Below are 14,762 nucleotides of genomic sequence, written 5' to 3' on the forward strand. Positions count from 1 at the left end.
CCTCCTCCACCTTCAGAAGAGTCAGCACCTATTGACATTGAGGATGATGATTCTCCGCCTCCCCTGGTCATACAGCGCAAACGCTTGAAGAGGGTAGCGGACAAAGCCCCTGCTGTACTTCCCTCAGTGTCTATCCCTGCTACTTCTGGCAGTGAACTCCCTGGGTATCTCACTTGCAATAACCTGTTCCGAGCACATAGAGAAGGATCCTTGGAGATCTCAGTTCCCTCCCTGAACAGTCTCGTCTCAGGAGATGCCATTCCTTTCCTCTGCAAGGATATTCAAAGTTCCATTGAGTTGTCAGTGACAGCCTGTGTTCAACAGCTGTACGCATCTTTCTATGAAGAGATCATGCAGTCCAAAGACCAGTTGCATAAGGCAACATCTGAGTTAGCTTCTGCTAAGGATACCCTAGCAGATCTATTTAAGCAAATGGAACAGCAAACCCAACTGGTTGCCACTCAAAGCGATGAGATTTCTTCATTGAAGACCTAGTTATTCGAGGCTCAGTCACAGGTTACTAGCCTTTCAGCAGAGAAGGAGCGGATGTCCAGGGAAGCGACGGAATTCCAAGCTATTTTAGATGACAAGCTTTCAGCTTTACAGACTGCTAATGACACAGTGGCCAACCAAGCCTCCCAAATCCAGCAGTTGCAAGATCAGCTTGCAAAGTCCCGCTCTGTTCCTCCAAGCCCTCCTGTTCCATTGATTCCTTCTCTTTCATAGCAGGACTTGGCTGCCCTCCAGAGACAGGCTACTTTGTGCCCTCTATTCCAAGACAAAGTGGAACGATTACAGTCCCAAATGGACTTGTTATGGTCTACCTTTGAGCAGTTTCAGGACTTTGTCTTACCAGACCATTCTTTCTTTGTCCACTACCACTTACAGAAGTTGGTCTTCTATATGAAGCTTTCCACGATGGATTTACCTCTTCCAGAGGATGGCTGGAGTGGGGCTTAGTCTGCTGAGTTGTTGACAGAGGTAGTACGGATGGTGTTTGAAGATTCTGTCACGCCAGATACCATGCTGATGTCCTACATGTATCTACGAGGAGACTTGTTAATTCCAGATGAGGTAGATCTGGCATGGTATGTGGGGGATGTGGTCTTACAGGTTGTTCTATATGTCAATCATTTGGAGTTGCACATAGCTGACATGTTTCAAAGTTATTCCTCCAAAGTAGTTGATTGTCAGGATAATTCGTGGCATCCCATGATTGATTCGGTGGTCCTAAATCAAAGACAAAACACAGCTCCTACCTTTGTACAGAGTACTAACCAACTGAGGATGGATCTCTTAACCTATCTTTCCAAACATAATCCATTTGATGCTACCTTCTTTGATGCCTATCATAGACGATCTCTCTTAGGACCTTCTGTTCCTACCCTCCTTTGTTACCAACAAATGGCTCACCGCTATGCTATATATATTTCCCTTTGTCAAACTAATTCCACAGTAATTTTACCACTTCTTTTCCAACCTTCAAATTTCCCTCAAATTCCTATTTTCACATACTGTTCCTTTATTGAGGATCGGGTATTTTCCCCTTCTCCACCCTGTCCTTCACCCCTCATAAATGTACCCTCCACATTTCCTATTTATCAGTTAACACCGTTCCTTAGTGATTCTTTCCAAATTTCTGCCACTCCTTCTTTAACCTTTTCTTCCTTTTATGATTTTTCCTATCCTTCCCTACATCCACTTTCCCTTATTCCATTACCCTCTCCTAACACTTCCATATCTCAACCATCTCAGCTGGTTAGTGACTGTGACGGTTTTGATAATCAGATTTCTAGAAGAAGGGGATGGAGTTCGGATGATTGCCTTACAGGACCACAGATTAATTGGTCAGTAATTCCAGGAGAATGGACAGCTTCCAGTCAAGCTTATCAAAACTATGTTCATTTTGCCCAACAATATTCACAGTCTGCAGATCCCTCAGTGAGATTAACTGCTCACTTTGCTTGGTACCTGGCGTATATGCATAGGCACTCTCATACTGATTCAAAGCCTATTCCAAAGTTGTGCATGAATGTCAATGTTAGCATTGATTCCCATCAGTTGGAGATACTGTATTTTCATGCCCTCTGTTTGCCTAGCAGATACTTGGTCCTGTTGGAAAGGATGTGCTGTCTCCAATTTTTCCAAAATCCTCCTAAAAACTTTGTAGATGAATCCTTATCTATGGATCGATTCCGACAACATCAATCTTTTAAAAGGGATCATCTTCATTGATGCCTTTCCAATGTATAGTGGAAGCTTTTAATGAACAACTCTCTTTTTGAAGAAGTCATTCAGATGGTTGTGTTGTGTATTAGTGTTTGTGTTGTGAGTTCATTTATGTCAAATGAACGTGGTGGTTTCCTATTGGATTTTGTGTATGAGCTATGTTTTGGAGATTTGTAGAGATGGGGTCGTGGTTAGAGAGTTGAAGCTGATGTAGATGAAGAAGAAGCAAACTCTTATATCCTTTACAAATTTGTGATGATTTCTAGTTTGATAAGAGGTGTTAATTTCAAAAGAGTTTTCCTTTCTTTGTATTTTTATATCAGAAACAGGTTATAAGTTGGGGTCGTGGTGGATGGATTCTTTGTGAAAAGATATTGAAGATCAAAGTGAAGCTTTTCAATGAACTTGTATTCCCTTTTTCCTGGGTCGCGAGGACGCTTCCTTATTAAGTGTGGGGATATGTTGAGTATTGAAATGACTTGTTTTTTGGCTGATTTTTGTTGTTTTTGAGAGCTGAATGGTTGATTTTATGGGATGATTGGTTGATTAGGAAGTGGATTGAGAGTGTTTTGGATGATAATGATTGTGTTTTGGAAGATCATGATGTTTGTTGATGGTTCTGTGATATTCTGATAGGTTCTGATAGGTTCTGTATACCTTCTGTTTTGGTCTGTTTTGTTCTGATTATCTTCTGTAAGGAGGGATGGAGTATTGATTGATGAAGAATGAGATATTGAGAAAGCTTATTGAATGTTTTGTGAGAGTTTGGAATGAGTTGAGAATGAGTGATGTGGTTTTGATAACCTTCTGTAACCTTCTGTAGGTCTTCTGTAGAGCTTCTGCTTCTGTTCTGTTTCTGTTCTGTTCTGTTCTGTTTCTGTTCTGGTACTGTTCTGTAGACTGTTCTGTATGCTTCTGTAAGTGTTCTGTGGAATGTATGTATGACTTTGGGGAAAGTTTTCTAGCCTTGGAAAGAGGTGAATACAAGTGCAAAAGAGCTGAAGGAAGTGGAAGAAGTAGCTGCTAAAGACTCAAGAGAAGACTAGAGTGAAGTGACAGTAGTGAGCTGTGAAGAGACACTGTAGTGGCTCTGGTGACTCTTCATATCAGACATACCTCTTGGGAGGGGTATCCACGACCTAAGAGTGATTATTGAGAGTGATTTTTGAGAGATTGTAGTGAGGATATGATGTATTATTGATGGAGTGTGTGAGAGAGAGTCAGAGATAGTCAATTCTACTCAAACAGAGTGATTGTATATGAGAGATTGAGAGAAAAGACTATGAAGATATTGAAGATGAATAATATGTGATGTATTTCCATTCAAAGATGGTGTACTTCTTTGCTTTCTTTGTTCCATTGATGGATTTTATGAAGATGTTGAAGAATATGGTTGATTCTATTAAAAACCGTGGGAGATTTACATGATGCTGCATGAAGATTTGTTGTGCCTAGTGTTCTTTTCTTCATTGTGATCATATGAAACATGATAAACAAGCTTGTTGATGTTACAAGATAGATTTTCTTGCAAGAGAATTCCCTTTTCCTTGGTGTTCCTCTCGGGGCTCTAGTAATGAATGGCTAACCAAGAATTATGGGATAAGAGCATGAATCCTGCACAAAGAAATGAAAATCCTCCTCTACATCACCAATAGAAACCCTGACACTAGGGCAAGCAGCATATAAATCACCTGCAGTATTATTGGCGGCTCTCATACGCCACCCATGCTCTACATCCATAGGCCATCTGTTACTCTCATAAACTCCACGAACTATGAGATTAATCTCTGAACCATGATCAACCAATGCAACATAAGGCACCTGTTTCTCTTCAATCTTTACCATCGTCTCTGTAGTTGCCCTAGCCCAATGACTCCGCGAAAAGTGACTACGCGGTATCATGACAGGCTCATCAATTTCAGCATAATGCATAGGCTGAACCCTCTTCTCTACCTGCGGAAGAACATAAGCATTATCAACCATAACCTCATCATCATCCTCATCCAACTCCCCAATCAAAACTCCCTGTGTATCAGTGGTAGCCAATACATGTCTTTTCCTCTTCAGGACCTCCTGAAACTGATCCTGAAACTCTCTTTTTGAGATGCCCAAAATCTCAGAAATAGTGAAAGTCACCTCACTGCCAAGTATCTTATCAGTAAAGATTTTCTTCATGTCTGTAGATGTCTCAATATCGGACATCAATCTGAATCCTGGCTGCTTTCTCTCTCTAGGCTCTTGCCTCTTTTCTCTCTTTTGAGCATCCTCCATCTGTCGATCTGGCCCTGATCTTGAAGACGGTTCTGCAGTAGGTGGAGTAACAAACTCACCCCCTCTAGTCTTCTTAGCTGCACTTGGATTTTCTTCATCCCTCTTACGTTTCTCCTCAACAAATACATCTGCACCATGAGATTTAGCCAAATAAGCATAAATAGAATACCTGTCAACAGGCAAGTCCCAACCTGTCTCTGATCTGATGCTAGAGCCTGCGCTAGTCAAAACAGTTTGCTGAATTTTTCCCTTGTTTGCAGTCTCCATAGCATAAGTCCATAGTGCGGACTGAGTCTCTGATCCCTTCTCAATCTGTACTCCATATGCGGAAGCATCACCTCTAGCTGTCACATAAGAAGTACGCGCAGCCATGTCCTCCACTAACTTCTTCATTCCACCTTTACCAAAGTTGGTAGCAAGTGGAGCTCCTGTCTCAGTCAACCAAATCTTACCATCTTGCCCCCAATATACCAAATTCTGCCTCCTTGCATCCTGGAAAGAGTCACAATCCCTGCAATGCTGATGCTCCGTACTATCACACCAAATACATCTCCGATCTCTCCTAGGTGCACTAGGAGCACTCCTAGGTGCAGTAGGAGCACTAGAAGAAGTAGTAGGCACAGTTGAAGCAAACTGCTCCTTCAACTTACCCACCAACTCCGCTTTGACTGACTCAAGTGTCAAATCTGTGATGCCTTTGATTATGTCATCAAGAGAGGTAGGCACCGATGGAGCAGATGGTTTTGGAGCAGAAGGTGTAGGCATCGGTCGTGGAACAGGAGGAATAGGTGGAGTGGAAATAGTAGGCACTAGCATATGCCAAGAAACTGGCTAAGGAGGAGAAGAAATAACAGGGATAGAAGTAGGCATAGGAGCAGATGATGGTGTAGGTGTCATGGAACCATTCTGTAGGCGAGTCTTCCATATCCTCCTCTTGGTCAAAGTCGAGACTGCATCCTGAGCATCCTGCCAATCAGTTTTAAGACCCATAGGCTTCGTGCGATCTTCAAGAAGCTCACCCAATTCTTCTTGAAGAGCAGGATCTACAGCTTGCAAGAAAAGCTCAACTTTTTCAACATCCAATGCTCTTTGTTCAATATCATCAAGCTGACTATACCTCTCTTCGAATTCTCGAATCAACTCCGAAGCAGCAAGACCCTTGTTTGGCATGTAGACCCACTCTCGGAATGACCGCCGAGTAGCCATACCAAAGTCCTCAAGGAAGTATTCTTCTTTTAGAGCCTTCTTAAAATCTTGCCAATGTGTATTTTCAATAAAAAGATCAGGCACCTTTGTCCTCAAAGCATGTGTGACAAGACGAAGGAAGTACTTACTCATAAGTCCAGCACGAACTCCAAAAAACCCCATCTTGATCTCATATGTCTTCAAATATGCTGAAACATTACGCCCATCAAATAGCTTCTTCTCACTCTCAACTGCTTCAATAGCCTTAGTCGCGCTGTTTGCATTCTCCTGCTCCGAATAGAGTTGCCTTTGCTGAGACAACTGCTGTTGATGCAATTGTTGTTGCTGCTGCATATACATTTGTGTTTGCTGATTTTGGAGCTGCATATACATGGACATATTCTGCAAAATCTGTTTTAGATCCTCCGTTGAAGTACTTGGCGCAGCAGTCATTGATGGAGCTGAAGTAGACGCAGCTGGAGTTGTAGAAGAAGCTGAAATAGATGCTGAAGTATCTCCCATCCTGGAATTTCTGCGACGCTTTCACGTCGGGTTCACCAAAGATGTCAAAGGATTCTGAAAGCAAAGTCGCGACCACAGAGGACTTTGAATAATTTCAGGATAGAAGGTCAATTTAGCATATCAAAGTCAATTTGAAAGCTCTATTTCTGCATCATTTTTAGTCTCTAAATCTGTAAATAACCAGGGTACATTCATGCACAACATTAGTAATATGAGGAGCTTCTAATGCAAGTTTGTAAGTTTGCATCAATGTATTTCTGCCTTTCAAAACATCAATAGGCTAACTTCATCTTCAAAGGCAAACTGCATAATACGAAGAGAATTTTGTTGAGTAAACTCAACATGATCTTGCAAGTGATCAAATCCAAGCCCTTCAAGTGAGATGACAAAGGCTAAGCTTTCATCTCCTGCTACTCACAGTTCTATTCTAACTGAAGCTCAGCCCATGGGTATGGGCTGCTTCCAGCTACTCTTAGGAAAGAAAAGAACCCAAAGTGATCAATGATTCAAAGAGCTCTAACATGTTCATGTTAATCATAGAGAAATGGGAAAGGAAACAACCTTGCATAAACATGATCCAATGCTAAATTCTGTGGATATACATTTAAGGCCAGACTTCACATCAAAGCTCAGATTCTTGACTATGCATGTACATCGATTCATTAAGATCCCTGATCTGCATACACTGGTCTGCTTGTACAATGAATGAGGGATTTTTAGCGATCTGTGGTTGTGCAGCTGCAAAGAGGATAAAGAGGACGTAAGGGAGATGATGAATAAGTTGATGCTTCCCACCACAAAAGATGAAAGCCTAAAGCATAAGCCTTGCTCCCCTCTATTCAGCGGAGAGTATCATCCTCCACTGTTTGATTTGAACCCACATATAAATGGGAAAAAAGATAAACTGAGAGTAGCTCTTCACAAGATTCTGAATGGGAATTGGTTCAGAGTACTCGAATGCTTCTTCAGGCTTGAGGTATAAAGCTATCGAAGTTCCTCGTCTCTCAACTGTGATCTATGGTGCTGCTGGTGTAAAATCTCAATAAAATCAATAGAAACACAATGATCTGCTGCTTCCAGTAACGTAATTCTCAAACTCCCCAATATTAACAGCAAATTGAGGCAAGGAATCCATATCACTTAAACTGTTCTCCACAGAGCTTTGATCAGGTTGCTGGTGTCGCTGACTCAGATCGGATGGGATCCGAGCCTTCCAGAGTTAGGGAAATATATCGCCTTCTCTTCCATTCTGGTGGACTCCTTCCACCCCAACGACGTACAGGCCTCCTCAAAACAGAAAAGAACCTCCTCTTGACCCACTTTTGTGAAATTGAACTTTTTGGAATCAAATTGTTGAAGGACCTGATCTACACGGAACTCTGTTGGCCATTTCTTAAGATGTCTCCCCTCATTCAGCTGTGCGATAAACCCAAATTCACCTGGAAGTACCTTAGTCTCACATGCTGTGACATCATAACGGAAAAGGCCACGAGTTGATCATTCCTCCCACTGAGCAAGAATGAGCGAGTCCAGGAAGGCAACCCCCTCGTCATCAGAGCTATCGCTGCCATCCTGGTTTTTGCACCAGTGCGTCTTATCAAACATGTACACTGGTAATTTTTCCCCAGGAATGCAACAAGCACTCCCTTCCCTCTAATGCTCTGTTCCTCCCTCAATCCTCTATCTTGCCCCAAATTGCAGAGCTCCTCCTTATTCCGTTTTCAGAGCACTCCTCTGTTTTTCCTCTAAAAAACAGCTCCCTTCCTCCTCGTCACTAATGCCGTCCTATTGCAGACCTTTTCGATGGTCACCCTTCCTCTCCAGCTATTTTCCTCCTTGATTCCTCTGCGTTCCTTTCCTCTTTCCCCAATTCAATCTCTCATCTTTTTCGAATCTGCTTTTTCCCTCCCAAATTTAGCCTTTTGCTTTTCTTCCTTTTTTAGACCCTGTTCCTCCTCCGAAATATAGGTTGAAGGATAAAAGAAAGCAAGCACTGTCATATGAGCACGGTCCAAACCAATCTTTTTGGATTGTCATTACATCACAAGATGGTGACCAAAGTGCCAGTCATTAATCAAATCATTATCCTTTGCATCAAAGCAATTTCTTAGTCACAACAGCATATACCAATGAACTTTGACAAGAAGCAGCAGAACCACGATATGACCAATTGGGTCACAAGTGAGGTTTTCTTCTATATCTTCCTCGGAATACCAGCTAGCCCATTGGAAATGGTGGAGTCTGGCTCAAATACAGTCCAACCAAACAGCACAAGCTTGCATAGTTCCCTCTTCATCCAATTAGGGGCGCACCATGACAAGTAGGGAGGAACAGATACAGGGATGATGTCCCAACTTCATTAAGTTTACCTACATGTATGGCATTTAAAAACCAAACTGACTTCGTTCCGTTGTTCTGAAAGTCTGTCAAATACTTGATAAGCCTCATCCATTTGTAGTTATTGGAAACATCCTCACAAAGCCCATAATCGGCATATCTTGAAATAAGTGTAGCCCATGAGATTGCATCTCGAGTTACCAGTCTACCAAAATTCCTTATTCTTCTCCGTCTTTGGCATAGAATGAAAGAGCAAACATAACAACTAAGTATGTACAAAGTATCAAATCACACACATGACTTTTGGGTGGTTTACACACCTCGAATGCGCAGCAATACGACAACGCCGCATAATACCTGTGCAAGGTTATCTCCCGCATTGTAATTACTGGCAGCTTAATCTGTACCCCGCACACGCAAAGATGAGGCCTTCGCATTGTGAAATCAAGCCGGGGGTTCAAGACTGCATAATCGTGGCGAAACACCCTTTTAGTATCAAGATTGTGGGAGAGAAGGAAGGAGTCTCACTTGTAGCTTTCTCAGTTACACAATGGGGGAATACACACAAAGATGAAGGTTGAAAACAATTTTCCTCTTCTTAGTTGTGTAAGCCAAAAGAACTCTAGTACAGAGAAATAGAAGAACCCTATATATGGGTCTCAAACCAAACTCAACTAACTAAGGTGGCATACTAACTGAGCCACGAACTAGAGTAGATAAGGATAGTTGTCATCTAGCTATTATTCATGGGCAGTGTACCAACCGCCCATGAATAATAGCACAACGGTCATTCTGGCATATCACGAGTGGAGCTCGATATCTCAACACTCCCCCTCGAGCTCAATCCCAATTCCTGCACACTAAGAAGGTCTCTGAATTTGTGCAGCTTCTCTGTGCCCAATGCCTTCGTGAATATGTTAGCTACCTAATTCTCTATACTGACATAAACTGATCCTCTGTGTTGACATAAACTAGATCAATAAGACCTAGTAAAACCCTCTCCCACACACAGTGATATGCACCTCAATATGCTTTGTTCTAGCATGATAGACTGGGTTATTTGCCAAGTGTATACTGCTCATGTTGTCACAATAAATGACAACAACTGGCCCATTTGTAGGCTGATGCATATCATAAAGTAGCTTATGCAACCAAGCTATCTCACATGCAACCATTGTTGCACCCCTGTACTTAGCCTGTGTGCTCGACAAGGCAACTGTAGGCTGTTTCTTGCTGCTCCAAGTTACTGCAGCACTCCCAAAAGAGAACACATATCCACTGGTAGATCGTCTATCAGAAATACTACAAGCCCAATCAGCATCAGTGTATCCATGCAACTGTATCTGAACCCCAGTCTCATAAAATAGTCCATACTGCAATGTGGACTTCACATACCTAAGTATGCATCTAGCCACATCCAAATGTGGTTTCTTTGGAGCCTACATAAATTGACTTACCAATCCAACAGCATAGCTCAAATCTAGCCTGGTAATAGTCATATAGATCAAACTTCCTACTATGTGTCTGTACATAGTAGGGCCTTCTAGAAGCTCACCTGCATTTGCGCTCAGCTTCACATTCTGCTCCAAAGGAACTCAAATAGGCTTACAGCCTGTCATCCCATATTTGGACAGCATGTCCAATCCATACTGCCTCTACAAGAGCCGTATCCCACTTGGTGATCTAATCACCTTAATGCCCAAGAAATAACAGAGCTCTCCCAAATCCTTCATCTCAAACTTCTGCTTCAATAACATTTTCACATGAAGGATATCTTCATCACTATCACCTATCATAATCAAATCATCAACATAAATGACAAGTAACATAATATCTTTCTCTATTTTTCTCACATAAAGTGAAAAATCTGCCTTGGAAATCTGAAAGCCAATAGTGACAAGATACTGTCCTATCTTGTCACACCATGCTCTAGGTGCTTGCTTCAAGCCATACAAGGTTTTCTTCAACCTGCAAACAAACTCAGGATGAACAACATGCACATAACCTAGCGGCTGCTCCATATAGACCTCTTCTTGCAAATCACCATGCAAGAAGGTATTCTTTACATCCATCTGATGTAAAGACCATCCCTTTGATGCAGCCATAGCAATGACTGCTCTTACGGTTGCCATCCTTGCAACCAGATTGAATGTTCCTTCATAATCAATGCCATATGTTTGTGCATACCCCTTGACTACTAATCTTGCCTTCTATCTATTCATAGAACCATTTGCATTGTGTTTCACCTTATAAACCCACTTATAACCAATTGCATTCTTATCTTAGGCAAAGATACCAATTCCCATGTAGCATTTGCTTCCAAGGCATCCATTTCTTCATCCATGGCTTTCTCTTAATTTTCTTTTCCCATGGCTTGGTCAAAAGAAGTGGGTTTTGGTTCCTGTATCATTTTGACCATGTAAGCATAGTGAATGGCTGTAAATTCATCATATTTCAGCCTATCCACATGATACCTAGCTCTGGTAGACCTGCGCAAAGTAGGTTCACTCCCAGGTGCTCTCAAAACATCCATGGTCTTCCTTATTCCAGGTGTAACAATAGAAGGAATACCCAACTCATCATCAATGCTCTGTTCTGAGCCATTGGATTCACCATCCACATAAGAGTGGCCTGCATTCACATCAAACATGGGCTGATCTACCTTCTCTTTTCCTTTTCGTGAAACCTGCATACCACTATCTGCATTGTTTTGAGGAGATTCTCCTAATCTCAATGTGCCTGTCCATGGTGAAGAATGTGAACCACTGCTAGAGGACGCTCCAGGTCCACTAATATTTTGTGATTGCTGCTGTAAATTCTATGCAGCATTAACATTTTGTGCATCTACATCATCAATCACATTTACTAGTTTATACCAGCTACTCATCTCATAAAAAACAACATCTCTGCTCACTGTAAACTTATGTGTAGAAGGGTTATAGCATCTATACCCTTTCTGCTCTGCAGAGAGTAACCAATAAAGATGCACTTCTTAGCTTTTGGATCCAACTTGGATCTCAACTCATCTGGCACATGAACATAGGCAATGCAACCAAAAATCTTCAAATGAGAAATATCTAGTTTCCTACCAGTATAACTCTCCTCTGGAGTCATCCCATGTATTGCTGCAATGGGAGTCCTGTTCATTATGTAGACTGTTGTAGCAACTGCTTCAGCCCAGTAAAAATCTGGCAAGTCTTTTTTGTTGAGCATGGCACGAGATACCTCTCCAATATGCTTGCTTTTCCTTTCTGCAATTCCATTTTGTTGTGGGGTATGACTACATGAATATTGCTGCTTTATGCCATGCTCCTGCAGGAACCTTACAAACTCATTTGAGAGGTACTCTCCCCCTCCATCTGACCTTAGGCATTTTATTTGCAGGCCTGTTTCTTTTTCAACCATAGCTTTAAGAGTTTTGAAATGCCCAAATAGTTCACTCTTCTTTTTCATAAAATACACCCAAACTTTTCTGCTATAGTCATCAATAAAAGTGACAAAATAATGACAACCTCCAATAGATGCAGCTTTAGTAGTCCACACATCAGAATGGATTAATTCCAATGGCTTCTTACTCTCTTGAACATGTCTAGGAAATGGTTTCCTTGCCTGTTTTCCAAATTGACAGACTTCACATACCTTATGCATTTCTGCAACCTTGAATTTAGGAAATCCTGCAACAATATTTTGGGCTTGCATTGATTTAAGTCGCTGTACATTAATATGACCAATGCATTTATGCCAGACATCAATATCTGCAACTACACCGGTCCCATGTGCAAACATTGCTGCACTCAATTCAGGCATGTCTGCATCCAACGTAAACATTCTACCCTTCTTCTTTCCTTTTGCTATCAAGTGACCTTTATTTTTCATATCCTCAACAAAGCATCCATGAGAATTAAATCTGACCTGCAAGCCCTGCTCAACCATTTGACCAACAAAAACCAGGTTCTTGGTAATATTCAGGACATGAAATACATGGTATTTCTTTTTCCCATCCTACATAGACAAAGGAAATTTTCCAATCTGCACAATAGGATGTGCAGTATCATCACCAGTCTCCACAAATCCTGGTGTTTTCATTTTTCTTGCATCCTGCATCCATTCTACATGACTTGTCATGTGGTTTGATGCACCTGAGTCAACATACCACACATCGTTGCTTTCTTTTGCACTTGTCACAGAATTGGTCATGTGATGTACCATAAACAAATGCTCATTTCTGTCATCACCCTCTCTACTAGAAGATGCATAATTCCCTTGTTGCAATTTTCCATTCATGATGTCATTCTGCTTTTTATAGCAGTCTTTAGCCATATGACCCATTTTATCACAGTAGTAGCATTCAACATTGCTGTTTTCATTTTGGCCTCTTTGCCATCCACCACGACCTCTTTGGCTCCCTCTATCTCTAGAGTTTCCACATCCTCTTCCATAGGACTGGTTTTCTTGAGTTTACTCAATAAATTAGATTTCTACCACGGCCTCCAGATCGGCCTCCTCTACCTCTGCCTCTACCTCTTCCAGCATTTGAGTAGAAGATAGCTTCTTTTGAAGTTCCTCCTGAAGAAGATGCACCACCATTTCTCTGCTCCTCAGAAATTAGAAGAGCAATCAACTCCTCAAAATCAGAAAATCTTTCAGGACGGAAATCGATGTTTGAAACTGTGCATATCCTTTCCTAGACCATTCAAGGTCACAGAAACTAAATCATCATCTTCCATTGGCGACCCAATGGAAGCAAGTGCATCTGCAATCTTCTTCACCTTCATGTGGTAGTCATTGATGCTCATAATTTCTCTTTACACATTGTGCAACTGTTGCTCGAGCTGCATTTTCTTGGCTTGCGTATTTGTGCTATACATTTTTTATAAAGTATTACATGCCTCCTTTGGCGTACTTGCATCTTGAATTTACACAATCATAGAGTCTGAAATACTGATAAACAGCCAGTACATAACTTTTTTGGCTCTCTCATGCCATCCTTTAAATGCTTGCATTTGTTGTTAATTGGGAACATCAGGAAGAACTAGTTCTTCTTCGTTTCCTGCAACGAATTCCCAATATCCTTTTCGCATAAGGAAATTCGTCATTCTAAACTTCCATGCTTGGAAGTTGTTCTTGTCAAGCTTTTCAGTGACAATCTTTGAAAGAGAATCAGACGCCATTACAGAACACTGCAAAAAATTCTGTCACTGCAAAAAACACAGCTTCAACCTCACAAGGGCAAATCTGCAAAACTAACGAAAGTGGTATTTGACCACACAATCACTTCCTAGTGACGATTTTGCATCAACACGCAACAAGGATGATTTTGTAACTCCCAATGTCTCTGCACATAGGCATACGATGCAATTTCTACGGTAACTTTTCACCGACCTGTAGAACAGTGGTCGCACAGTAAAAAACAGGGCCTTTTTCTGAGTGCATGCAGAAGACTTTCACCTCCAAAACAGGCCCCGAAATGGCCTCAAATCAAAAAAATAGGAACAGGTGGACACGTTACAGTTGGTATCAAAGCCAACCAACGAAGGATCTGTCTTTATAAGAAAACTTAATAAGAAGAAGTAAAGCAAATGTTGCTGTTAAGAACATTTCCTTACTTATCGATGCTATCTTGCAAAGTCATGAAGCATGGAACAGGTTCATGGTGTTCTAGGTCATGTTTATGACTCCAATGCATGCCTCGGATTATCGACAAAGGATCGATATGATGAACATCCTAGAGCACATTTACAATCCGTTGCCTCTGTACATGGAAGGAGATGGACGTTTGATTCACGAATCTATTACATAGCTGCCCACCGGTTTGCGTACCTTTGAACCAACCTAAAGAGAATCAAGTGGTTGGAGGACCTGAAGATCGTGAAGCTGTTCATCTTTGTTGAGGCTCATGTAAACACAACTTTACATGTCGAAGGTTGGAAGGTCAAGCTGAACACATATGTGTATGAGGAAGTGACCCACATAATCCCCGCCGACAGGATCAAGGTGTTGGGACGTTACGAGAAGAATGGGTACCAAAGGAAAGGATACCCTAATCTTCCAATGACTTATCAATTCCTAAAGATCCATGAACCAAATCCATAGTACTACTCAGTTCCCGTAGGTGAATGTAACACAACATTATTCTCCCCAAATTAATGTATCAGCTTGCTCTACCCTCTCAATAAATATTGTTGTAACATTCCTGATTTCTAAGCACGCGTTCTTCG

Source organism: Lygodium microphyllum, chromosome 6 (assembly GCF_053477565.2).
Source record: "Lygodium microphyllum isolate KBCC chromosome 6, Lygodium_microphyllum_v1.1.10, whole genome shotgun sequence".
In the NCBI taxonomy this organism is placed as follows: Eukaryota; Viridiplantae; Streptophyta; class Polypodiopsida; order Schizaeales; family Lygodiaceae; genus Lygodium; species Lygodium microphyllum.